At 39.1% G+C, this 27,626-nt stretch overlaps 1 protein-coding gene across 3 annotated transcripts in view; it reads right to left on the reverse strand.

The window, feature by feature from the left end:
• The window catches only part of LOC149787587 (uncharacterized), a 112,652-nt gene that overhangs the window by 62,743 nt on the left and 22,283 nt on the right, over positions 1-27,626 (reverse strand). Inside the window, exon 2 of one of the 3 annotated variants that reach the window (XM_089973766.1) lies at positions 14,293-14,400. The exons of the other annotated variants lie outside the window; for them this stretch is intronic. The gene's annotated coding sequence lies outside the window, so the exon portion shown is untranslated. The remainder of the gene's footprint in view (positions 1-14,292; positions 14,401-27,626) is intronic. 3 annotated transcript variants of the gene reach the window in all.

Here is a 27,626-nt window from a genome sequence, read left to right on the forward strand (position 1 = left end):
CAAGCTACACACACATCGTCATACACGTCTTGGGTAGCTAAAAGTTGACGAATCTTTTTTTCCTGTTGAGGTCGAGAAGTATCCAGATGAAACCGCAAGGCTTTGAGCAAAAGGAGTTTTTCGTGACCATTTAAGGCCATTGAGGTGGTAAGTACTGATCGTAAAGAGTCCACAAAGAATCGGCTGGTAAACGAAATCCCAAAAAACAAGTCACTAAGACACACACCACTTGTCGTCCCAAATTGAATGGATACAGTTCTTGTAATAATCGATGGTAATGATCCACGGTTTGAATATGGTCATTGAGTTCCTTCCACGGAATCTGTTGGATGACATGTGACATAAGTCGTGGCATGGCAGCCTGTTTTTATAGTCTCTTTGTTTCGGAAACAATACACGTACTTTCTAGCCAGAGATCTTCGTTCTCCAGTAGGGAATCTAAATCTTGCATACTGTAACCGAAACTTCAGAGTTCGTTTAGAAGTTTCCTCTTCCTCTAAGTAGATTCCACGTAAAATATGTTGATAATCCTGTAACTTGTCTTCCTCAATGTATTGCTGTAGGTGAATCTCGAAGTAACCAAAATCATGAACATTTCGATCATTCACTAACTCAAAGTGTTGAACAAGGTCTGACCACTGAAACAATTTCTGACGAATCAGTTCTCTTATACCATTCAGGTACCAGTGGTTAAAGATCTGGTGACGTAACGGATGCAATTGTTCTTTACGTTTGACTTGTATTTTCACCAGCTCTCGGTAAATGCGTTCTCTCAACTCCACAGGCAAAGCACGAATGTTCTCTAGCAAAGTATCCATGAATAGGTCATACTAAATCCTCTTTGGTCTGACACAAGAAATGTACTGTTTGCACAAACATGGTTTCACTTCAGTGTCGAATTTAAATCGTTGAGTCACTAATCTACACATTACAATTCGTTCAGAAGTTTCCTCTTTCACTAAGTTGACATTGTGTTCAAGATGTTGGTAATTCGTTAACTCTTCCTCTGGAATTCGATGCAGTACGTTTACAATGATGTAGGTAGAATCGTCCATACCAAACCAATCCTTTTTAAAACTAGAGGATCGTTGATCAATGTCTGTCCGATGGAACACTTTCAATTGAATCAATCCTTGTATAGCCTTCAGGTACCAGTGGTTCAAACACCGGTGACGTAACGGATGCAATTGTTCTTTATGTTTCACTTGTATTTTGACCAGCTCTCGGTAAATGCGTTCTCTCAACTCCACAGGCAAAGCACGAATGTTCTCTTGTAAAGTATCCATGAACAGATTATTATGGTAAGAAGTTACTTCAATGTCTCGGTCCCACTAAGGGTAAGTAATGACAATTCGGTGACCATCGAGCATGTTCTACGTAGGCCGAATCTTGCGGTTCCCAGTGGTGAAGTGACACACCGCAACTGAAGCACTTGACTTTATCTCCTTCGCCCAAGTAGAAAAATCCGGCTCTGGCTAATTCTTCGGGGGTCGGTCCTCCCAGATACTTTGGCCATTTTCCTTTGAACAATTGAAGACGATTTTCAAAGTCGCAGTATTCCGACAAACGCACAGGGAACGAATATTCGTCTTTCACAGGTTCATTTCGATGAGGGTTGGGTGACAGGAACAGGAGTTTGCTCAGGGCTGGATGACATCCGTAGGGAGGTAAACGTGAAGGTCGACATTCCCCTTTAAACCCGGTAAAATGTCTAAGAGGACGAGCGGCATCGCTTTCACATCCCTCAGGTTTGACACGCACAGCATCACTTTCCATGACAGGGGCAGTGAGAACAAAGTTCCCATGATGCTTTACGGCATCGCTCAGGTCACAACGTACAGCATCGTACACATCGCAAGGCTCACAATCGCACTCGTCTGCAAACTCCGTTACGCAATTACAATGGTAACCACATGGACAATCGCAGTTTCCTTCCGGACATTTTCCGTCGCAATGCCTGGGTCTTATCCATCCAGTATTAGTCACACTAGAGGAAGATACAACTTTTTTACAATCCCCAAACTGGAACGATGTCTCTTTCAAAGTATTCATCTTGTTCGCTCGGTCTTGGTAGTCCCAATGAACTATCGATCTTGCCTAGGGTTCCTTTTTATATACAGACCAATACCGACGTGACCGTACGGTAAGGTGAAATGATTGGGAAGTCGCACTCGCTTCTGGTACACGATTTGATAGACTTTTTCCAAGGGTCGACTGACGATGTGGTGAGTGGGTAAACGTACAATCTTGTTCGGTTGATAGGTGGTCACTTTAAAGTTTCCATCCTCTCCCGATTGCAAGGCTTCTTTCAATACCCCAAAGTTGACCACTCGACTGGTACGATACTTCAGAGTCAGTCCTTTCACTTTGCACGTCGTGTGCACTTCTCCTTGTTTGTCCCGGTATTCGTAGCCGTAATTTTTGGGACCGCCACTGACGAAACTTAGAATCTTGTCGTCGGGATGCTCGTCTGTCCAGGCTCCTAAACGGTCTCCTTCGATGTTAGGGTGATGTTGAATCGGGTGATGGATGTAAATGCAACTGTCCGTGTCAAAGTACAGGACGCGTTCTTCTAACAGTTCTAAAGCTTCGTACAATTTTAAGCGAGCATGGGCTGTCACGTAAGCCGCAATGATGACATTTCCAAAAGGGTCGTCTTGTACAAAGTCCAGATCTTCTTCGTAATTGACCAATATCAAATTCTCTTGAACGACGTCCACGTGTTTCATGTATTTGGTTTTGTCGTGAATCATCTGGAAGTAGTGGGAAGGTTCTGTCAAATATTCCGTCTTGGGTAAACACGGTCGTTGTGCCATTTTACCCCACAAGCAATTTAACATCACTTTGGCAAACGATCGCCTGCCTTCGTTTTTTTTGATGTGGTCTAAAGTGATGCCTTCTTGTTCGTAGTATTTCTCTTTGAATTGTACTTGGTCTTCGGGAGTGTGACACCAGGACGGATAGCCGCTGGCTTCTTGCTTCAGTTTCAAAAAGGCATCCACGTAGTCGGCGAAAATGCCTTTCTGAGTAGGGTCACCCTTGTGGTATTGTTGTGTCTTGGGAAAGTGGCAAATTTCGTACACTTCTAACAGTTGGTATCCCATGTCCAGAGCTTTGAACAATTCTACGCTGACCCAGGTTCCCGTCAAGGCCCGTTCTTCCTGGCTGTGCTGACAAGGTTGGTCTTGGTTGCACGTTTCGGCACAAGTACGGCACAAGGGAAACATCAGTTTGCCTTGACAATGGTGAGGTAAGACGGGATGGTATAGGTTCGTGGGAGGCAAAACTTTACACTTGATCAAGCCTTCGTATTGTCGAATGTTTTTCAGGTCGATGTGTTCCGTCAGCAATTGCGGGTGCCCTACAGGAAAGCGACAATATTTGCACACGTAGGGATACAGAAACACGTCCAAGTATTTGATTTCTTCTCCTTTCTCTTCGTCGGCTTGGTACAGCAAACAGGTGGCATTGGTCCTTCCTCCGTACAAACTATCCCTCGGGTTCAGCGGGTCCATGAACTGGTAACTTTCCACGAGGCATTTAAACTCGGGATCGGTTTTCATATGGTGATCGTACTCGTGTTCCCACATTTCCACCACTTGGTATCCTTCCTGTTCTAACTTTAGGCGCCGTTGACAAGTGTCCTGGTACAAGTCTTCCATGGTTCGTTGCAAAAACTGATTTTTAGTGCCACGGTCAGGGTAACAGACGGGACATCCGTGAAATAAGCAACCGTTAAACTCGTACACGATCTTGGGGTTTTCTAAGTCCCATCCATCGACCGAATACGTTCCGATGGTCTTTTCGCCCCCTCCGTTGCGGGCATGTTGAATCCACTTGTCTTCCTTGTCGCACAAGTAATGTAACCAACGTAGGGCTTTGACCGAGTATTGACGTTTGACAAAGTGGGTCGTTTGAGGGCTGATGACAGCCACGGTGTTTTCAGGCATGAATCGTTGTCGATATACTAAGGAACACGCTTTGGCAATGGTGCAAGCTTCTTTCAAAGGATCGACCCCTCCGTGTTCCATGAACAGTTCTCGAAATTTTCCACAGCAACGCCGTAAAATGTCCACGTCGGAACGACAATACTTTAGCATTTCTTCCTGAAAGTCGAAAGGGTCCGAGGCGTGAGCCTGGTACCAAGCGTAGAAAGCTTCTCGTTGTTCGGTACGCATGTTGTCGGGGTCGTAATAGTGAGCCTCGGGCAAATGGGGTAGAACGGCGTGTTGATTGGCTTCCGTATTGAAAAAGTGTGGAAAGTACCCTTTAGCCATTTCTGTCATTCCAAACGTTTTAGGCATTCGACTCAAAGGCATGGCCAAATAACTCATCGAATCTTTAAACTGCACTTGTCCCACTTGCATGAAAATGATTTTGGCTCCGTTCAAAGTCACTTTAGGACTCTCGGTGCCTTGTTCCGTATAGTATCTGAGAAGAAACTGTCCATCGTATCCGGAAAAATTGTGAGCCATCACCGTGGCATGACGATGACAATCTCCGTAACGTTCGATATCCTCTTGGCTCCACGTCTTGTCGACGGGGTCTAAGACCCATTGGGCAAAATCGGCTAACGTGTTTGGTCCCCGAAAGATTTTTTCACGCCCTCCGGGAATCTTGCTGCAGTGAGGGCAATGACTGAAGATAGGTTCTTGAATGCACTTCTCGCACGCTCGATGAGCCACGCAGAAATTAGGAGTGTGAATGCCGGTCTCTTGCATGCATTCGAAATCGAAAAAGATGAAATTGCCTTTCTTCTTGTGACCGTCCTCTTTCTCTGGTGGGGGTTGGTATTTTTGCACGTAACATTCGTGTTCTAAGTCCACGATGTGGTGACAAATGTGACATTTTTTCTTTCCTGAACATACGTGTGCCTTGACACTATTGGTACGTATGCCTTGTCCACACGCGGGGCACAATCTCAGCAGTTGACAAGCGCATTTCTTCTGTGAACCTTGCGTCTTCAAATGTTGTTGGTAACAGGTAGGGCTGACAAACGTGCGCAGACAAGTGGAACAAGGCACTGGTTTTTCGCTCAGACAGGGTGGAGAGGCCAAACATCCTGAGCATTTCCATCCACAATGTTTGTGTTGCTCTCGATTATTATAACCATAGTCACATTTCTCACAATAATAAACATATCCCAGGAATCCAGTGATACTGGTAATGGTATCGAAATGTTCATCGTGATGATAAAGGTGAATGTATTTTCCGTCCTTAAAATCTTGGCCTCGAAACAATAGAGGCCCGCGCATTTCTTGAGGGTGCACTTTCAAGGTGTAGCGTGGAGCTAGGACATCTTGCAATTTTTGCATCTCGGGAATGCCACAGGGTGTGTCTTTGGGCAATCCGGCTTGTTGTAACAGGAGTTCTGCTTCGTTTCGTTGTTTGGCTCGGTCGGAACGTTGAATAGTGTTCCAGGTTCTTTTCCATTCTACCGTGTCGTTCTTGTTGGCATAGGTTTGTCCCACCACGATGGCACGGGCTAAACACATCTGGTCATGAGGGTTGTTAATTCGGACGAGACTCGTTTTGGTGTTGCGAAGATCGTCCACCAATAACATCTTTTTGCGTCCTGTCCCTTGAGGAGGAGAGACGTGGGTCATGTCCAGTGTGGCTTTACCATCGGTGATGTCAAACTGGTCATTAGATTGTTGTACGTGTTGAATCTTGTCCATGACTTTGGAAGCAGTCAATTCTGCAGGGGTGCTAAACTCGATCCAAACAGGGGATTTCAAACCGTCGTGTTGTATGGAAAGTCTCAAGCGATCGTCTTCTTTGGGTTGACATTGTCGCTTGAGTGCAGTGAGTAAAGAATCCCACACCTCAGTGATGAACACTTCTGCTTTCTCTAACGGCACTTCAGCCTTGAAATCTTTAAACTTCACCGTGTATTTGTAAGCCGTGGTTCTAAATTTTCTAGAGGAGCGCTTTTCCGTCTCTCGAATGGAATAGTACTTTTCAGGGTTAACTAAGGGTGGTGAACTTGGTTTAGAGGTTTCGGATTCTGGTTCACTCATGTCCTCTTCAAAATCACTGGCATGAATTTGTGCCAAGATTTCAGCCCTGGTACGAGGCGATAGATCATGTTTCTGCCTCTTACTTTCTTCTTCTTTCTTCTCGAATGAATGGGATCGTTTCATCTTGAAAGCAAAAAGTCAAATGACTCAAGTTCAAACACCATAAACTACTTTATAGTCATAGCAGACCAGTGTATATAAAAGGGTGTGTGTCTTGTCCTTTCACTATTCATTTCACTCTCAAGCCGAGCACAACGATGGAAGAGACTAACCAGATGGAACGTTTCGTCAGAGCTTTGCGAGGGGTCATTAGAAAATTCTCTTCAGACCAGCCTACGGACTACTCTCCTTCCTTTAGAGATAAAAGTCAAGATACTTGCTATATCTGTCAGAAGAAAGGGCATTGGTCTTCAGAGTGTCCAGACCGTCAAAAAAGAACAAAAACAGGGACTAAAAAAGACAAAAGTCAAGATACCTGTTATTATTGTAAAGAAAAAGGACATTGGTCTCCAGATTGCCCCAAAAAGAAACAAGAGGAGTCAGAAGAAAAGAGGAATTCTTCAGAAGAAGAGAGGGATTCTTCGGAGGAAGAGAGGGATTCTTCTGAGGAAGAAAGAAGACAGGTGAAGAAAAAGAAACAGGAGAAAAAAAGAAGGGAAGAAAGCGAGGAGGAAGAAGAAGAGGAAAAGAGTGTGACGGTGAAGAAATTCAAAAAACAGAGAGACTAAACAAGGAGAAAAGAAGAAATCAATGAACTTTTAATTAAAGTGTTGAGTTGTGAATTGTGAATTGGATTGTAAAAAATGGAGAAAAGAATAAATGAATGATATAAGGTAAGAGTCTTTGAGTTTTGATTTTAAAATAAGAAGCTACACTCACGCACTCATACACAGACACGTACAATAAGGGTAAAATGGGTGAGTTATTTTTTTTTGAGTTATTGGCAAATTGAAATTGTATTTCTTTTCGAGAAATGTGGGTGGCCCTGAAAAGGGCCTTTTTTTCTTTATGGTGCAGGGGTGAGTTTAAGCAATCAATTTTAACTGCTTTATGCCTTTGCCACGGCCAAGGCCTACTTCTGGACTGCGTAATGTTGATGATGATTGGGTTGAAATCACTAAGGGTGGTACGGTAGGCTTAGTCACAGGGTTGACGTGTTTAGCTCGGGAAGGTCGTATTCTCTTCGGTCGTGATAAAGAAGTCTGATACATTTGTTTCAGACTTCTTAACTCCGCTAAAATGTCCAACAGTACCGTGACCGTTTGATTTTCACCCTCTTGTTTCTTTGCTGCTACTTGTTCTTGCTGTTGCTGCTGTTGTTTTTTTCTTACCTCTTCTTCTTGTTGCTGTTGCTGTAGGAGAAAAGCCTGTTCCGCTTCCTTTTGTCGTTGTATAAATTTCTCCAATTCTTCTTTCTGTCTCTGTCTAAAATTTTCCACTTGCGGTAATGAAGAAGGTAACGAAGGTTCCGGAACAAATTCTTGCGAGGAGAGAAAATCCACAAAATCCCAATTCACCTCTTCTGAAAGTAAGTCCGAGTTCCCTTGGGCAGTCTCCCCTGCTGGTGCACCCCAATGGATCGTTTTCTGAGTTTCCGTCATGTTGAATCACTGTCGCATAGATTGACTGCACACAAGCGCTAGCGAATCTATATAGACTACGTGACGTCACAGACTACTCTCTTCGGATTGGATGCGGGCTGACTGAATTCTGTAACGCGTGTTCGGATTGGTGAATGAACTCAATCCGTTTCAATCCTTTCTGTCCCTATAAATAAGCGCCGTTCACTGCATTGATTCACCTATTCTCAGAACCTCAACATGTGGACCGACGTTGAATCTTCAACCCTTGTGTCAACAATGATGTTCAGGACGGACATGCTCATGTATGTCCGATCCAAGTGGACCGTTGTCCACAGGACCAACAGCAGCCTGTGGATAAGAAGAGTCTATACAGAGAGACAAGGTTGCCTCAAGAGGACTCTGATGTATGGCCCTGCTGTAAGACGAAGTTTGAGAACAAGAAGATGTCGCAAATGCCCTTTATGCTAAGGGCATATTAACATAAACCAAAGGCCCTTTTCAGGGCCAGCTATATGTCTCGAAAAGAGATAGCCTTTGAATTGCCTACCCCTTTTTTAAAAAATTTTTTTAAAAAAAAAATCCCATGTTCCATTCCCTTTGTCCCTAAACTCTATTCCCATGTTAAATTCCCCTTGTACGTAGAGTGACCCACGATTTATTGCCATGTTAAATTCCCCTTGTACGTAGAGTGACCCACGATTTATTGCCATGTTAAATTCCCCTTGTACGTAGAGTGACCCACGATTTTTCGCCATGTTAAATTTCCATTGTATGTAGAGTGACCCAGGGGTCCCTGTAATGCTAATTCCCATTGTACGTAGGGTGACCCCATTCACTACTATTATTTCACTCATGAAATGGAAGCATTTTGTATTTGTCATTTGTGGCTTTGTTTCCACGTAACTAGTGAAATATTTCCATATCTACTTGCCACAAGTGACAATACAAAATGTTTCCACTTCAATCATGAAATATTTCTGCATATTTACTAAAAAATCAGAGATATCTTCTACATGTTAATGGAGGCGGTAAATAATCATATAAATAAAATTTTTTAGATGTGTCTGGTGGTATCCAAGTGGTGAATCTAATGTTTCTTTTAAAATACACTCCATTTCAGAATTAATGTTGAATTATTCCCCTTTTTATATTTAGTATACAGTTTTTAAGACTGTTTTTATTGTATCAAGAAATTGTTTCTTTGATTATTCTGATAAAAAAAATAGTACAAAGACATTAAATATTGTACATGTTTAAATTGCACAATACTACTGTATTAATATTTTTGTCAGTGTTCTTCAAGCAATAAATTGTCAGTTCCAATGACACACAGTGTGAACACACACACACACAGTTGGGGGTCCATCAACTGCACGCTATGTACACACCATTCAAACAGCAGAATAGTGAATGTTACTGTGTGCATATTACTGTATTGTGGATACATTTTTCTCTCTTTCACCATGTAAATATGACAATAAAATGTTATGAAGAAGAAGAAAAAAAAAACAGTTTTGTTGTATATGTTAAAGTTGAGAAGCAGAAATAATCAAAAACGTTGCAAGTAGAGTAACAGGACATGCAGTATTCAAAAATGTTGCAAGTAGAGTAACAGGACATGCAGTACTTAAAAATGTTGCAAGTAGAGTAACAGGATATGCAGTATTCAAAAATGTTGCAAGTAGAGTAATAGGATATGCAATACTCAAAAACGTTGCAAGTAGAGTAACAGGATATGCAGTACTCAAAAATGTTGCAAGTAGAGTAACAGGATATGCAGTACTCAAAAATAGTGCAAGTAGAGCAATAGGATATGCAGTACTCAAAAACGTCGTAGGTAGACTAACAGGATATGCAGTATTCGCTCATAAGTAAAGCTACAAACAACAAAGATCCCGATCTGCATTTGCATAATGTGCCTGCAGATTAAGGTAAATGTTGTTTGTTCTGCTGATTAATCCTAACAAACTGCACAGACCCAGATCTGCCAGCACACTGTGCAGTTTACAGTTGGACTCGTCTTGTAATCGTGCTGAAATGATAGGTTAAAACAGGTTCAGCTCAACCATGCCAGTTACTGAGTTTATCACACCAATAAAAATAGAAGGAACCAAATACAGTACATTTACCAGTCAAGTTCTTACACAATTTTAGAAATGAAGCCTTTAGGATAGACAGAATCCAGATTGTGAATCCAATATCTCTTTTAACTTATGTTCCTTTTGTGAATTAACAATGGCAATTGCCTAAAATGAAAAATCTTGTAAATTATGGAAGCCCTCATTAAAGTGTGTGGAGATCTGAGAATAAACAGATGAACTGATAGAGTTATTTATGTCAATTTTATGTATCTTCATGCATTCTGATACTTGCTAATGGGTCTGTCCAACATATTTCATTTTACAAGCTATCCAGTAAGATTAGATGGTTGTACAGTTAGCATCAGGATGAAGCTTAAATGTAAGACTGCTACTGAAATAAGTATTTTCATTAACAAAAGAACAGTGTTAACATCTGGGTCTATTATATTAATTTTATGAACCATGACTTTCAAACATTTAGCAACTATTTTATCGATAAATATGCTAAAATTATGAAATTTGATGTCCAAACAAACATTATTCACTTGTATTTTTCACAAATAATAGACATACATGTACTTATGTTTCATCTTCACCTTGAATTATTATGTATGCTTATGTATCCATGTTAAGTTCTTCCATTCAACTTCATTTCATCACTGTGGGGGCCCCAGGGGGCTGAGTGATGTAATGTGCCAGCCTTTACTAATCACTATCATCTCAACTCTGTCCACAGGGTTTGAGTCTCAGGCTCATCCATTGTGGGTATTTGAGAAAGCTGCCAGCAGCTTCCCCATGGGTCGGTGGTTCTTACATTAGTTCCCACTGGATTCTTCTTTCACCATTTATACTGGCTGCCATGAAGAGCCTATCTTATGCTCAGAAATCGTGTCAACCCCAAAAAACATCATCTCTGTGTTCCTTATGGAATATGGCAACAGAGGTAACAGTTACATATCCCGTCTGTAATTAAGTATTTCCTTTTACTGTTGCTTCTATCATATTCTTCTTTATGGGATTATAAAACTTTCTCATACATGCTACTATATATAAGACCTTTCTGTCCTATACCAAACAGCACTATCACTTCATATTCAAAATAATGTGCTCAAAAATACCCTTCAGGGGCCTCAAGTGGCTGAGTGGTCTAAAGCGCTCACCATTACAGATCACTGCCATCTCACATCTGTCTGTATGAGTTCAAGTCTCAGGCTTGGCTAAGGTTGGTACGTGAAAAAGCCTGCCAGTAGCTTCTCATGGGTCAGTGGTTCTTCCCGGGGTTTTCCAGGGTTCTTCCTCCACCAATTATACTGGCCGCCATGTATAGCCTATATTGTGCTGAAAAATGGCGTTAAACCCTACAACAACAACAAAAACAGTAACAAAAATACCCTTCAAAACATTCAATGTAACAAAGTAAATTCCATCCTTTTCATACATTTCAACTTTGTTACAAGACAACACTCTTGTGTCTCCTGTTGGTACTCTTCTCAAGTACCAGTCTGATGTTCTTCTCTGATGAGAAATTGAGTAGTGATGTGTTTTGTGTCATCCCTTGGTACTTTTCTAAAGTGCCAGTCTTCTGTTCTTCTCTGATGAGAAATTGAGTAGTGATGTGATTTGTGACTCAGTGTCAAAAGCATGCAAATACGCACAAGTGAATAAAACAATTTTTGTTCATCACATAAGATACTTCTTACATTAACATCAAAATGCCAAAAACTAAATTTTGCACTATTAATCACAATGATTTTGGTTACAATTCTAATCAGATATTGTCAAAATTCAAACCAGAAACTTGAGTGCTGGGCCAAGAGACTGTTATATTTAAATTAAATTATATTTTGAAAAGCTTGCAAATAGTTTCAACATTTGACATTTATAAGACTTACACTGAACGATAACACGAAATGCATTAACATTTTTTTTTTTACCTTTGAAAATTCATTGGTTAACTTCAAACGGAGAGTGCACATGCTGTAATGCAAAACTGGGATATCATTTTAAGCATCATAATAAATAGTAAATTCTTACAATTCTCCACTGGTCGAGGTGTAATACATTGGTTATGTCAGCACCAGTGTAGAGATAATGCATTCTCTGCACTTCTTGCTCATCTTGTATTGCATTTTCAATGTTGACTTTGGCTCATTTCTGCCTTGCTATGTTGGTTTGTAATTGCCATGAAATTGCATATTCAAACTTAAGAACACAAGTTAGGTACAATTCAGTTAGCATCTGCTAAAGCTCACTCCATTCACCAAGAAGTATTTCTTTCAGAAAAATGCAAAGAATGGGTAAACATATATCATTAAAGGCATTTATCCAAATTAGATTTTAACTTTCAAAAATCTGAAATTCTGAAACAGACCTGCTATAATGGATTATTCTGGAGGAAAACCCCCACACCGTATTCAAATTTTAAAAGACAAAAGAAACTGTAAGTTAATTGTTCACCAATTTATATGTGCTAATAATTTACACAAGTTACTCACATGTAAACATGAATCTATTTGACAACATGAGCACATTTAAAGTATCCAACAATTTACAGGCTGATACAGAAGAAAATACCATAGTTACTGAAGCTGAAAATTTAGGTCACAGTGAAATACTTGTGGCATGGTTGAGTTACCCTCATATAAATGCCTCCACATCCCCTGTTTCATGACTGCTGGAGAAATAGGATCCAAGATGTTAAGGATGTACAAAAAATTGACAGCTGACAACACAAATGTGACTTAAATTTGAAAAATAGGTCACAATCACCCAGCTTTATGCTCAATGATTACTCACCTAGGTATGCACTAACAGTGCAATTGTGAGGTATAACAAGAGTTAGAATAACAAGTACATCTATAAATAGCTTTAAAAAAATTACCACAAAAGATATACATATATTAAGCCAGTCTCATGATCTGTCTGCAGAATTTTACCTTGATCAATGAACTTGGATCTTATTGATAAAGTTTCCTCAAAATATCTGCAGGGGTTAAAAAGTGACAGCCCATACAAATTAGATACTAAGTTCATTAAAAGTAACAAACCTATACAAAAAATAAATTGCATCCTCCTATAGGCCTGGAGTACCTTTTCAGTCTGAGACAAAGGTATAATAATAATAAACAGTTAATCAAATCCTTTAATTTCAGAACCTTAAATTCATTATACATTATTTAAAAAAATTTCAAAAACAATAACCATAAAAATTAGTACTCAAGAGTTATCATTCTCATAATTCCTGCAACTATTTTAAAACTAATTACACTTTAATAACTTTGTTTTTTTTTGTTATGTGCATTACGTTTCTTAGCATTGAGAAACTATTTTTTATGTACCAGTCTATCACATTTTTTTCATTGTGTCTACACAGAAAACTCCTTTTCATGATTTCATCCCAAGTATTTATATTCAACAATTTTATAAGCATGATTTTGGAATTGAGTATTTTCACAAAAACTTGCTGATAATTCTGCAAAATCCAGAATAGTTAGAATTTCTGTGAATAGCTGAAAACATGTCACTCAAGAGTGCAAAATTTGGTCACACTCACCTATTTGTATAGTTGAGTTACCGTCATTCAGTTGTTTAAGTTTCATATGTAGGTGAAACAATGCAAGATATTAAGGGTGTAACAAAGAAACAAAAGAAAATGGATAAGTTCATTGAGCATGCACACTAATCTAAACTTGGTATGACCAAATTACTCTTCCAGAAATGAAATACATACATACCAGTTTTCATTGAAAAAGCAACAGGCAACAAAATATGAATATAACAAACCTAATGAATGAACACAAACTGATATATGCCCTCCCACCTTCATTAATAAGGAGATAAAATTACCATTTATACTTTTTCAATTATACTGTCATGGTCTGGCTTTTATCAACTCTCTTTTTAACCTTTTTGTCTCTTTTTAGAACTTTACCAGCAGATTCTACTGTTACCATCAATTTTAGTAAGAAAACAGGTATCTACGCAGAACGTTTGGAGTAATCAGTAGAAGAAACAATAAAAACCCTAATCTTGCAGTGCATTATGCAATGGCAAATCAGGGTCTATGTTGTTTGCAATTTGACTCTAGTTATAAAGTAGTAAATGTGGTACATACAGAGCTAACTAATCTGGTCCAGAAATGGTAATGCTGAGAATTTAGTAGATGAATGCAAACCAGCTATTAAATAAGCATAAAGTAAGACCCCAAGGCGCATGCAAGTCAGTATCTTGAGCAATTAATTCTGGAAAGTAGATCCAAGTAGCCCAGTCTTGGTGCATGACTCAATTTCATTCCAAGATGCACCCATGATGTACATATAACTTTGGTGACAATAGGAGAAAGGTACTGAATCTAGGTATTATGTTTGAACAATGTTGAATACAACCAACACATTAGGTAGCAGTGACCAAATTTAGGTGCAACATACCTTCAGTCCTAGATGCACTAAACCTGCAAGTTTTGGAACAAAATACTGTACTTTGAAACAGGAGCTAAATCCAACATAGGCATGACATGGGGGGGGGGGGGATGAGGAATATGGCACTCACTCTCAGGCATATATGATAGGGTCTGGTGTTGAGGTATATTGCATGATGGATATGAAGTACCTCAGATGCTGATAGCTTCATCATCTGGACTGTCTCAGTGGGATGATGTCCATCATCACATCCTTCTGCAAACTACCTTCCCCTACACCCCAGGCAGCCAATCAACAGCTGTAATTAATGGAAATCATTGCTTCTTTAAGTATTCAAGGCTCTCATTACCCTATAATTTTCACAAATATACAATAAAATGGTAAAGATTCAAATTGAGGCTCTGCTAGACAAATTTATGGTCTTCACCAAATTAAAGCATTTATTAGAAGAGTTTGAGGTAATTCTGTAAATTTTAGTGCGAAACTTGATGAGGATTGCTGCAATATGGGAGGAAGTTGACAAAGCAATGAGAATAACAGTGAAGGATTTTTCATCACTAGCTCAGAATGTTTGTATTAGAAGTAAGAAGTTGTTAGAGTTCTGTATCAAATACATCAAACACAAAATCATTATGTACTTAACAGAAGCTCAACATTCCTACCAGACATATCTCACAGACACATCTAGAATAACACAATCAGTCATGTCTTCCACTCAAATAACCATGCAAGAAACCATCTTCCAAAAACCCAATTTCAGTGAAATTGAATATATATTAGTAATAAATCTGGTCAATAACATTAGTCAGATCTTGAAACTCCAGCCATGTAAATAATTTTTAAGAAACTAGTATGTACTAGATAGACGTTATAATCATTGACACTGTTACAATTCTAAAATACATAAATTGGGAATATCTGTATTTTTATGGCAATAAAATAACTAGAGTCACTCTAAAGAACTGATGTTCTGTTGACAGAAAAGAATTTTCAGGAATTCACAATATATCCATTCCTTCTGTCCTTTTACTGTCTATGCTGCTGAGTACTGAAACCATCTCTGATATTCTTGTAAAACTCCAGCAAACCAAATTTGACAAACAAAATGTTTTCTTATATCTGAGTTAACATATTTACAAGATAACTGAACATGCAGTATAAATTATTTTTGTCATAGCTTTTGACCCAGAACCCTGATATTATGGACAGAAGGTCACCAAATTTGTCTCTGGCACTGTCATGATCTACGTACAAAGTTTGATTAATTAATAATTAAAGTGAAGTTCAGTATATACAACCTATATTATATAAACTCCTTGAACAATATTGTTTCAAAAATATTTAAAACTTTTTGGAGATGGCATGATTCAATGAATGATAAAACAGACAGCCTGTCTTTTTATACAGTACTTTATAAGATGAGCCCAACTGCAAACGGCACTTACCCAGATCTGCCATTGCATAAAGCACTGGCAGATCTAGGTCTGTGCAGTTTGTTTGGAGTAATCAGCAGAACAAACAATATAGACCCCAATCTACAGTCACATTATATCCTGGCAGATCATGATCTTTGATGTTTGCAGTTTAACTTGACTTATAACCATGTATATACAGTATATATATTTTTAGTTTCAATTTACTGTAAGCAAATTTTCACCTCATGTTAATTATATATACCACATTACAAAAAAAACTACAGAATCATTTGATGCAACTACTAAAAATTGCAGACCCTCGTGTTCTCATTATATCCTAGGAAAATCCGAAGAAACACTTCATCAATAAAGCTGCATTAAATTGCACCAGAATTAAGATTATGTTAATCTTCAAAAAGAACAAACAGTTGAGGTTATACCAATCCCTTCTCACAAAATAAAAAGAATTAATCAACCCATTTTATGGCCTTCTAAAAGTTCTGACTGCCTCCTCAAAAAATACATCATTCTTAGAGTGAAATCATCATTTTGCATGTGGACATATCAACTTGTACAGTAAAACCAAGAAATTAATACAAGCTATAGGTGTAAATTACATAACTTTGACATGAGGCACTGTATTTATTACACTCAGTGATAAAGCAAATATCTTTTTATTGGGTCACACTCAGGCTCACAAAATAAACTTTCAATATAGCTGACAGTGATGTGTCTCATAAACCTGCAACCATGAGTGTTGAATTTAAACTCCCATATTCTGTCTTTATTTTATCCTGTTTCTTTTTTGTACAATCTGCAATGTAAAATAGTCAAAAGTCATTCTGAGTGTGGATATGGTCTCAAAAGAATTAGTTTATTGATAGTAGACAAGAATTAGCTACCTGGGTGAAATTCAGACTAGCTGTTACAAGCTACTACTATAATCTCACACACACAGAGGAAATTCACCATAAAACTGCTTTGACAAAAATTACCCTCAATTTCCTGCACTTCTGTGGTTCATGTTTAATGAATAATTATATAGATATTATCCAAACAGTGTGCTACAAAGTTTTAAACAAATACATGGGAGCAAAGGGTAAAGACAAAATTAGTGCCAACATTTTAAAAGTATGTCAAACCGAAATCTATTTACAATTTATGTCCAGAAAGGAAGCCGCCATTACGAGGTACATGTATTAATACCATTTAAGAGAAACAGTGATAAATGAATCAGGAGTGCCACCAGTGACGGCACACTAAGAAAGGTAACTCAGCTTCACTTTACTGTAACTCATTTATGTTTTCCTCTTTTCCTCATTCCTCAACAGAGCTAAAACTGCAAGTCAAGACCTTTGATCTTAAAATCAATGGCAGAGTGCAGACTATCAACTTGAATGCAACTAAATACAAAGTCTGGACAGAATTAATTTATATATGTAGAAGTCATGGTGGTTACAAGCACAGTGAAGCACAAAAATGCAGGCAATGAACTCCAAGTTCAATTAAGTCTGGTTTTCAAAACTTCTTCACAACACTACAAATATGTTGGTGGTCAGATCTGCACCATCAATTTTCATTGAGAATGATTTACAAATTACAAAAAGTTACATTTTTTTTTTCTCTGAATCAAAAACATCTAAATACTGTTACAGTGTTGCACTGAAAACCCACTGTCAATATAACTATCCAAGAAGAAGCCATAAAAAAATTATCAGGATGGCCATCCAGGCATCCACCTGGGAGACTGGATCAGCATCATTTTGAATACAAGAACAACTAAAAACTGCCAGAAAGAAATGGTTTCAAAAAATGATTAAAAATGTTAGCGCCATCTGTTAGGTAAATTAGCTGCAACAGGATTTTTCAAGTTGGGGGAGGGGGCACATTAGCGTCAAATATGACCATCGACTACGGCCAGCACCACAACCTTTCAGTGAGAGATGAAGATGGAACTCATTTCACAGTGGAGGAGGAGAAGCTGAAGAGATGGAAGCAACACTCTGAGTCCATACTGAATCGCCCAGACCCACCAGTACTCGCTGACATTCCTGAAGCAGAGGAGGACCTTGACATCAACTGCGACAACGTCACTTTTGAGGAGGTCAAGCAGGCCATCCACAAGCTGAAGAATGGGAAGGCATGGAGTATGTCCTGAGATGCTGAAGGCAGAATACACAAAGACACCGCAGTTTCTTTGCCAGAGTCTCCAATAGATCTGGGATAGTGAAGAAGCAACTAATGACCGGAAAACAGAAATCATCGTCAGACTTCCCAAGAAAGGAGATCTGGGGAACTGCAACAACTGGTGAGGAATCACCTTACTATCCATCTCCAGTAAGATTTTCAGTCACATCATTCTCCAATGCATCACAACAGCTGTGGACTGCATCCTATGCCAGGAACAGGCAGGCTTTAGGAAGGGCAAATCCTGCATCGACCACATCTTTGTTCTGAGACAGATCCTTGAGCAGTCCCATGAGTAGAATGGATCCCTTTATGTGGTCTTTGTGGACTTTGAGAAGGCCTTTGACAGCCTGCTCCGAGCCTCTCTGTGGAAGATCCTATGACACTAAGGCATCCCCCAGAAACTTGTCAACGTCATCAGACCCCTGTATGAGAGTGCAGAGTCATCCACAACAACTTACTCACTGAACCATTCAAGGTGGAAACCGGAGTGAAGCAAGGATGCATTCTCTCGCCGATCCTCTTCTCACTGGCCATTGACTGGATCATGCGCCGCACCACAGAGGGCAGGAGGCAAGGAATACAGTGGATGCTGACCTCAATGCTGGATGACCTTTATTATGCTGATGACATCGGGTTGCTGGCAAGCAGACACCAGGATATCCAACATAAGACACAACAATTGGTACAGACAGCAAGCACCATAGGTCTTCGAGTCAACATAGGAAAGACACAAGTCTTGAGGAAGAACACTAGAGTGAGCGACCCAATCACCATCAACGACCAGCCTCTGCAAGAAGTAGACGAATTCACGTACCTGGGCAGCAAGGTCGCCATGGCTGGAGATTGCACAAGGGAAGTCACCACAAGAATCAGCAAGGCCAACCAGGCCTTCGCAATGCTGAAGCCCCTCTGGAGGATAACAAACCTCAGCGCCCACACAAAGATCCGTATCTTCAAGAGCAACGTGCTTTGCGTCCTTTTGTACGGGTCTGAGTGTTGGAAGACCACTGCTAAATTAGAACGCAAGCTCAAAGTCTTCCAGTCCAAGTGCCTGTGACGGATCATAAGGATTTTCTGGCCAAACATGATCTCGAGCGAGGAACTCCGGCACAGAGCGGTTGCAAGCACCATTGCTGAGACCATTGCAACTCGTCGATGGAGATGGCTCAGCCACATCTGCAGAATGCCCCCTGACTCACTACCAAGGGTGGCACTGAGATGAACCCCACAGGGGAAAAGGAACCGTGGCAGACCTAAAGAGACCTGGCACCGAATCGTGGAGCGAGAACTCAAGACCAGAGGCCTCACCCTGCAGATCGCCCCCATAACAACAGCCGACAGACCAAAATGGTGCTCCCTTGCTATCGCCTCAAGCACCAGATGGCGCAGAGATGATTGATTGATTGATTGATACGGAGGGTAGGCATAGCGGATTCTCTAAGATCAAAATGAAGTTACTGAGACCCCTTGTCAATTTTGAAACCTTCCATATCAAAAGCATGAAATTTAATAAGAATGTAATTAACAAATAACCTGTTGCCTCAAGACCAATGCTGTTAAATTCAAATTTACACAGAATACAGAAAATTACAGTGTTAATGCATCTAAAGTTCTTGGGTTTCTTGTGTTCTTAATGTGAATGTATGAATTTTCAGAAATGGGAACTAAGTGTCTTTCCCAAGGGGGGACCTGAGTGGCCAAGTGGTCGAAAGCGCTCTCCGTTACGGATCACTGCTATCTCACCTCTGTCTGCATGGGTTCGAGTCTCAGATTCGGCTGATGAGGGTATGTGGGTATGTGAGAAAGCTTGCCAGGAGCTTCTTGTGGGCTGGTGGTTCTTTCCGGGGTTTTCCCGGGTTCTTCCTCCACCATTAATACTGGCCGCCATGTATAGCCTATTGTGTGCTGCAAAATAGTGTTAAACCCTACAACAGCAACAGATTTCCCAAGGACCTGCCAAGACAGCCAATTTGGGCTGGCCTGAACATGCATCAAACCTGCAATTAAAAGCTGTAATAATAATGACCTTATTTAAAGAGGTAAACACAATTAGCTAAATACTAATCTACCTTGAGGCCCTCATACAAAGGAATTTATTTTAGCTACATCTCTGAAGGCACTGGATATATTGGGTTTGGATGTGATGTGATTTTGATTTTTAACGTAGCTTTAAAATTTTTTCGGTCATATCGCTACGATGTCTGCAATGTGGCACTAGCACTGGGGCATCATGCCGCAGACATGTAGCATGATGTCCCACCCAGTCACATTATCCTGACACCGGGCCGACCAGTCCTAACACTAACCTCTTAATGCTGAACGCCAAGCGAGGCAGCTGTTAGTACCATTTTTTAAGTCTCTGGTATGACTCGGCCAGGGATCGAACCCACGACCTCCCGCATCCGTGGCGGACACTCTAACCACTAGGCCACCGGAGCGGTCTGTTGGGTTTGGAAGAAGAAAATAGAGTGGACATTTCTAATCTCAACTGGAATACTATTCCTGAGCAGAGTTCTGGAGTATTGGAAACTTTTTGAAAATAACTCCTTATTTGGTTTGGGAAGTTTATACTGTTTGGTAGACATGGATTGCTGGTGGGGAGTATTACCAGGTAGCCTATACAAGAATAGTAACTGTAAATATTCAGGAGCACTATTATGAGATATCCTGTACATTAATTTGGCTTTTCTCAAACAGATTAATCAGCCATACTCATAATCAGGCCAGTTGGTATCGGCAGAAATAATGGGTGCCAATGTAAACAAATGTCTAAAATATAAATTCAATCATAACATTCATCTTGGCATGGCTTGAATTTTAAATCAGAATTAAATAGTGAAAATTAAGGAATAAACATTTGATTTGGGGGTTAATTGAAAGACAATATATATTCTTAAAAGTAAATACTTTATAACACACTTGCTATAAACTACTGCTGATTGTCTGCACAACAAATTATCTATACCATTCATGCACTCATCCCAATCACAGCAGCCAATCAGCCAATGAGGCCTCATGTGGCTGTTGAACTTCCAGCACACTCATTGGCAGATAGCTAGGCAGATTAGATAGCTAGCGAAATTTATACAAAACTATGACTCACTATAGTTAATCTGTTCTTTAGCCAGTCCTGCAATGCTGCTAATCAATGAATATCAGTCGCACGCTGAAGCAGCTGAATGCTGACATACAAATATTATGCAGCACTGATACTGGTATGCTAACGCCAGCAACGTTACCTCAGCTGCTGAGCTGCTTCAGCGTGCGACTTGCAGCATGGTTTGTGCATCCATCCAGCCATGTGGATAACTTAGTAGTAACTTGCATGATTTAAAACATTATTTAAAGAGCACGAATCCATTGGATTATTAATATTGACTAGTGATTATACACTATTAAATATACTACCAAGCCTATGCATAATGTCGAACTTGAAACACTCAAGTTTACTCTGGAATTACTTCAAAGTAAATGCAGTCGACAAGTCCAAAGCAAATTGCATACTTTGCAAAGCATGCATTTCCAGAGATGGAAAGGATTCTAAAAACTATACAACATCAAATTTTGTCCAACACCTGTGCTGCAAGCACATCGAACATGGCCTGTTTCAGGCAGATAAAAAAGAAAAGGATGCTAAGCAGTTAACCTCAGTAGCTGCAGCAACTCCTCATACTATGACTATTGATGCCATGCTGGTGATGACCAAAGAGCAATTAGTTGGCACCAAACTACTGCAGAGTTCATAGCAGTAGATATGCAACCATTTTCTATTGTTGAAGACATTGGATTTCAATGTCTGATGGCCAAGGCAGGACTACACTATAAAATTCCAAGTCGGAAGTACCTTTCCACATGTTTGATACCTGACATGCATAAGGCAATACAAAGCAAGGTGAGTGATTTAGTTTCTACCCAATCTGACCTTAGTTTGACCTCTGATGCATGGTCAGACCTGCCTATCATCATAGCCTTGTGGAGTCTTCCAACACACTGGCTGACAGAAGACTTTCAGAGGAAACAGGTGATTTTAGCAGCAATGTCTCTCGTTGAATCACACACAGGAGTACAACTGGCGAGCAATCTGGACAAAGCATGTGAGGAATACAACATTCCCGTAACTCATATCCATAATCTTCTGTGTGATGGAGGTGCAAACATGGTTAAAGCAATGTGTCTGGCTGAACCTGACAGCTTCAGCAGTTTTGCATGCGTTGCAGCTCATTGTCATTGATAGCATTCTGTCACGACAAGCTGTCAAAGAAGTTCTGGCGATCTTGTGATCCATAGTCAGCAAGTTCTGGCATTCCATCCTGGCACAACAGCAGCTCGAACAGCAGCAGGAAAAATTTGGCGTTGCCCATAAGAAACTCATCCAGGTTGTCCAGACCCGCTGAAATTCTACATACAATATGTTGGTTTCATTATATGAACAAAAAAAGTCTTGGGGGCTTATCTTACTCTATATGACCTGTCTAGCCTAACAGCCCAACAGTGGGTCTTGATTAACAATATTGTGGACCTGTTAGGCCCATTTGCGGACACTGCCAAGGAAGTAATTGATAGCGAAACATCAGTATCTGTAATTCTTCCTATGCTGAAAATGCTCTGAATGTTGCCAGCTCGAGGGCATGAAACCAGTCAAGGTATTCTGACAAAGTGCCATGATATGTTGACGTCACTAAACACATGCTTTGCTGACATTGCCAGCAACAAAAGGCTTATCTTAGCCACCATCTTAGATCCATAATTCAAACATCGCCTATTCAGTGAAGAATTACTCGTGACCAGATCCAAAGAATCTCTTAGAGAAGAATGCATCATAGTTGCGTCAGCTGACAAGCAGGTGGAACCCCTGGCCAAAAACAGAAAAACTGAAACTAAAATAAACACCACTAGACCATCAATGTCGCTTCTCTGGGATTTGTTTTCTGTGGCCTGTGACGAAAATGTCCGTACCATCAATAAAACAACCCATGTGAATGACGCCATTGATGCGATACTTGAAATGTATCCGGCCAGCCCTCTGTTGCCACAAGAGGAAAAAATATACGGCTGGTGGAATACTCACAGGTTTCATTTCCCGATCTTGGCCAAATTAGCTTGATGCTATTTGTCTGCACCAGCTTCAAGTATTCTGAGCGAGCAGCTGTTTAGCGGCTCACGCCAGATTTTTTGGGATCGTCGCGGATCATTACTTGGTGAGAAGGGAGAAATGTTACTGTTGCTTAAATACAACCTACCTCAACTAGGCTTTCAGTATTAGCTGCAGCCAGCATACAGTGACACCTAACTTTAGTCTTAAAGCATGCATATTATTAATTTTAATTTTAATTATTTTTGGGCTATTGTTATTAACATTTTTTAGTCATTTATTGAAATCTAGTAAAGGTGACCTGCTGTTGTACAGAAGTTCAAATTCACTGGCTGCCTAAACAACCTTGTTATAACTGACATGGCAAAATACCTGCTTGCATTACACTAATAGGTTTATGCTTCTTAACCAGTCATTGTTATAAAACAAATAATAATGAAATAATCGTTCTCATAATTGGCATCGGCAATTTTAACAATCGGTTATACGCGGTATCAGCATAATCGGCAAAAAGTGACATCGGTACAGCTTTACCTGCAACCCACCTGATTATGAGTTAGTCCCACAAACAAACAACCTGCAACCCCCTGATTATGAGTCAGTCCCACAATCAACTAACAGATTGCAGGATAAGGTATAAACAGTCCCTGGCCCCATTTAAAATTTTACTTTTGTAATTTCTTGGATGAACAACTGTATATGTTTACTTCTTTGCTTATTTGAAAACCAACACTTTACAATGCAGATGATACAAATCTCTTCTGAAGGAACATGTTTTCAAGACAAGAATGACTGGAAATACAACCCCTAAAATAACTACCCACTGATAAGCTAAAATTACTCTCCAAGTGGTTTTAGCTAATAGCATAGTTATATTATAAAAATCAAAATGACAAATAAATCAGAAAGTTATGACTGATATTTTGTTCATAATGGCAACATTTCTGAACCTGCATTATGACAAAAAACGTTGTGCAATCTGTTTAATAAAATCAAGACCATACATGAATAATTACCAGTACATAAAAACTACCAGTACATGTACTGTCTTGTATCTAGTATTAAAACCCACAACGTGTCTTAAAATAATATAGAATCCCCCCCCAAATAATAATCTTTGTTGAAATACTGTGACCAATTTTACAGCCAAACCAACATGAATTCATTGTTATGTAAAGCAAATGGCAAAAGCTGAACATGTTAAACAATCCATGTGGCTATTCATCAACTGGAGCATTATCATCTTGACAACAAAAACTGTAAAACAAATCTTATTCTTTTAACATTGTTATTGTTACCAGTGCATACAAATATCACTGTAGGTGTGCTGACATCATTACTGGCACATAATGATTAAGAAGTGTGTGTTTTGATACATTAGGCCTGATTGCCAAAACATCCAAGGTTGTGGGCACACCACTGCCACCCAGAATTTGCAGAGTGAACAAATCTTAATGCAGTGTATTTAAAGATTCTTTTTTAATTAGATAATACAAGCAAAATAACAAAAAAGACTGCAAAGAACCCATCAACATGCCAAATTTATGCTCCACAATTATTTCAATCAAAGTTATGTTAAGCATAAGTTTTTTATTTTCTTAATAGAGCAGTGTTTCTAATTAAATGTAGATAATGTTTAAGAAAGACACATATGAATCCATGGAGCAGTGAATAAAATATGCAAGTATGTGCAATTACCATTATTTTGAACCTAACATATCTTTGAGAATGATTGAGAGGTCTCTGCAACATCAATTTGATTTCAAAGGATCCATTACAACTACCCACAGTGAGCTAAATATAGCTAGATGTGTTGCAGTTAAAATCTGAAGTAAATACATGTATGAACATCCCTTCAGGAGGATAAGTGACAACTGCCACCATGGCCATCATCTTGTAGGTCTAATTACCACCACTTTCACTTAGGACCAGACACATATCAGAACCAGTCTTGTTATAAAACTCCCATGTCTATATGACTATCTGTTGCAGAGTAGTAATAAAGATAGCAAGATTTTCAAGGCTGTAGCTCAGATCAGCACCATTTTATCTGTAACCAACCAGACATTATAATGGATATCCCACATCAATATGACCTTCGGTTCAGAAGGAGTAATGATAACATATATTTTAGGAGTGCTGCCATGGTGGCTATATGGGATACCTGAACAGTACCATTTTCATTAAAGCTCAACTAGACCATGGGGCTGAACTGTGTGTGCGAGTGAAATTTTACGCCAATCACCCTATTAGTTTGGGAGGAGTAGTGAAAATAACCTTATACAAATGGAAAGATTTATGCCAGACAGACACCGCCACCATATGCTGAATAGTCCATTGCAATAACTTTAGACTCTTAACCAGTAGAGCTAAACTTTGATACAGCATGCTCCAACCATTATACATACTAACTTTACCACCTAAAAAGTTGAAAGCAATTAGATACTTTGATAAAATTATAAGCAACAGTTAAAAGTGGATGAAAGCGAATCTTAAGTTTAATTTTTTATATTGTGTCAATTTAAGTTTAGTCATATTAGGGGCAGATACTGACAATGACATACATGTATCATCATCGCAAATTGTTAACATACAAAAGCTAAAGGTTGTATCATGATACACATCAAACGTGGATGTCTGTATCATGTTACACAACACACTAAGATGTCTGTTTCATGGTATGTGTCACACTCAGATGTACATATTATGCTACACATCACACTTAGATGTCTGTATGAGACACATAACACTTAGATGTCTATATTATAATACACATCACACTTTGATGTCTGTATCATGATACACATCACACTTAGATGTCAGTATCCTGCTATGCATAACACTTAGATGTCTGTATCATGATACACATCACACTTAGATGTCAGTATCCTGCTATGCATAACACTTAGATGTCTGTATCATGATACACATCACACTTTGATGTCTGTATCATGATACACATCACACTTAGATGTATGTATCCTGCTATGCATAACACTTAGATGTCTGTATCATGATACACATCACACTTAGATCGTCAGTATCCTGATATGCATAACACTTAGATGTCTGTATCATGATACGCATAACACTTAGATGTCTGTATCATGATACACATCACACTTAGATGTATGTATCCTGCTATGCATAACACTTAGATGTCTGTATTATGATACACATCACACTTAGATGTCTGTATCATGGTACACATCACACTTAGATGTCTGTATCCTGCTATGCATAACACTTAGATGTCTGTATCATGATACACATCACACTTAGATGTCTGTATCATGATACACATCACACTTAGATGTCTGTATCATGATACACATCACACTTAGATCATCAGTATCCTGATATGCATAACACTTAGATGTCTGTATCATGATACGCATAACACTTAGATGTCTGTATCATGATACACATCACACTTAGATGTATGTATCCTGCTATGCATAACACTTAGATGTCTGTATCATGATACACATCACACTTAGATGTCTGTATCATGATACAAATCACACTCAGATGTCTGTATCATGATACACATCACACTTAGATGTCTGTATCATGATACACATCACACTTAGATGTATGTATCCTGCTATGCATAACACTTAGATGTCTGTATTATGATACACATCACACTTAGATGTCTGTATCATGGTACACATCACACTTAGATGTCTGTATCCTGCTATGCATAACACTTAGATGTCTGTATCATGATACACATCACACTTAGATGTCTGTATCATGATACATATCACACTTAGATGTCTGCATCTTGCTATGCATAACACTTAGATGTCTGTACCATGATACACATCACACTTAGATGTCTGTATCCTGCTATGCATAACACTTAGATGTCTGTATCATGATACACATCACACTTAGATGTCTGTATCATGATACAAATCACACTCAGATGTCTGTATCATGATACACATCACACTTAGATGTCTGTATCATGATACACATCACACTTAGATGTCTGTATCATGATACAAATCACACTTAGATGTCTGTATCATGCCACACATCACACTTAGATGTCTATATCATGCTACACATCACACTTAGATGTCTGTATCATGTTTCACATCACACTTAGATGTCTGAATCATGATACACATCACACTTAGATGTCTGTAACATGATACACATCACACTTATATGTATGTATCATGATACACATCACACTCAGATGTCTGCATCATACTTTGCATAACACACGTCTCTATCATAATAAAATTTGCTATTTTTAACAAGAATTCTCCATATGAAAAAGTATACAAAATATAATTATGATTTGTAAAGAGAGATAATATATGAAATATTGGAGGGTAAAACAATTTAAGGACAATAAAATAAAATAAAATTGAAGGACCAATACATTTATACAAATAGATATTTACTGAAGACCATTCATTTAAACTGCTTCTTTGGACCACTGGGTTTTTCAATGCAACAATTTGTGATGGAAGATACTACTTACTGTATAATAACCATGATAAATTACTTTTTAAACTGAAAGTACATTCAGATTTTAATTCAAGAGCTGATGAGATACATTTTTACAGTTACTTTAACTATCCCATATAGAGTAAATCTTACTGTAAATTGCACAGACCCAGATCTGCCATCACACAATAATATGCCACTGGGTCAGTGTCTACCTTGTCCGCATGAAAAATTTTGTAAGTTACTGGTACTTATGTCCATCTCTCTCTCCCTCCCTCCCTCCATACATCCTTTCACCAGTCTATTATTGAGCAAGACACGTGTATTAAAGTGATGTTCACACCTGGTATTTTCTGT

Source organism: Sinohyriopsis cumingii, chromosome 11 (genome assembly GCF_028554795.1).
Source record: "Sinohyriopsis cumingii isolate HCF-2022 chromosome 11, ASM2855479v2, whole genome shotgun sequence".
In the NCBI taxonomy this organism is placed as follows: Eukaryota; Metazoa; Mollusca; class Bivalvia; order Unionida; family Unionidae; genus Sinohyriopsis; species Sinohyriopsis cumingii.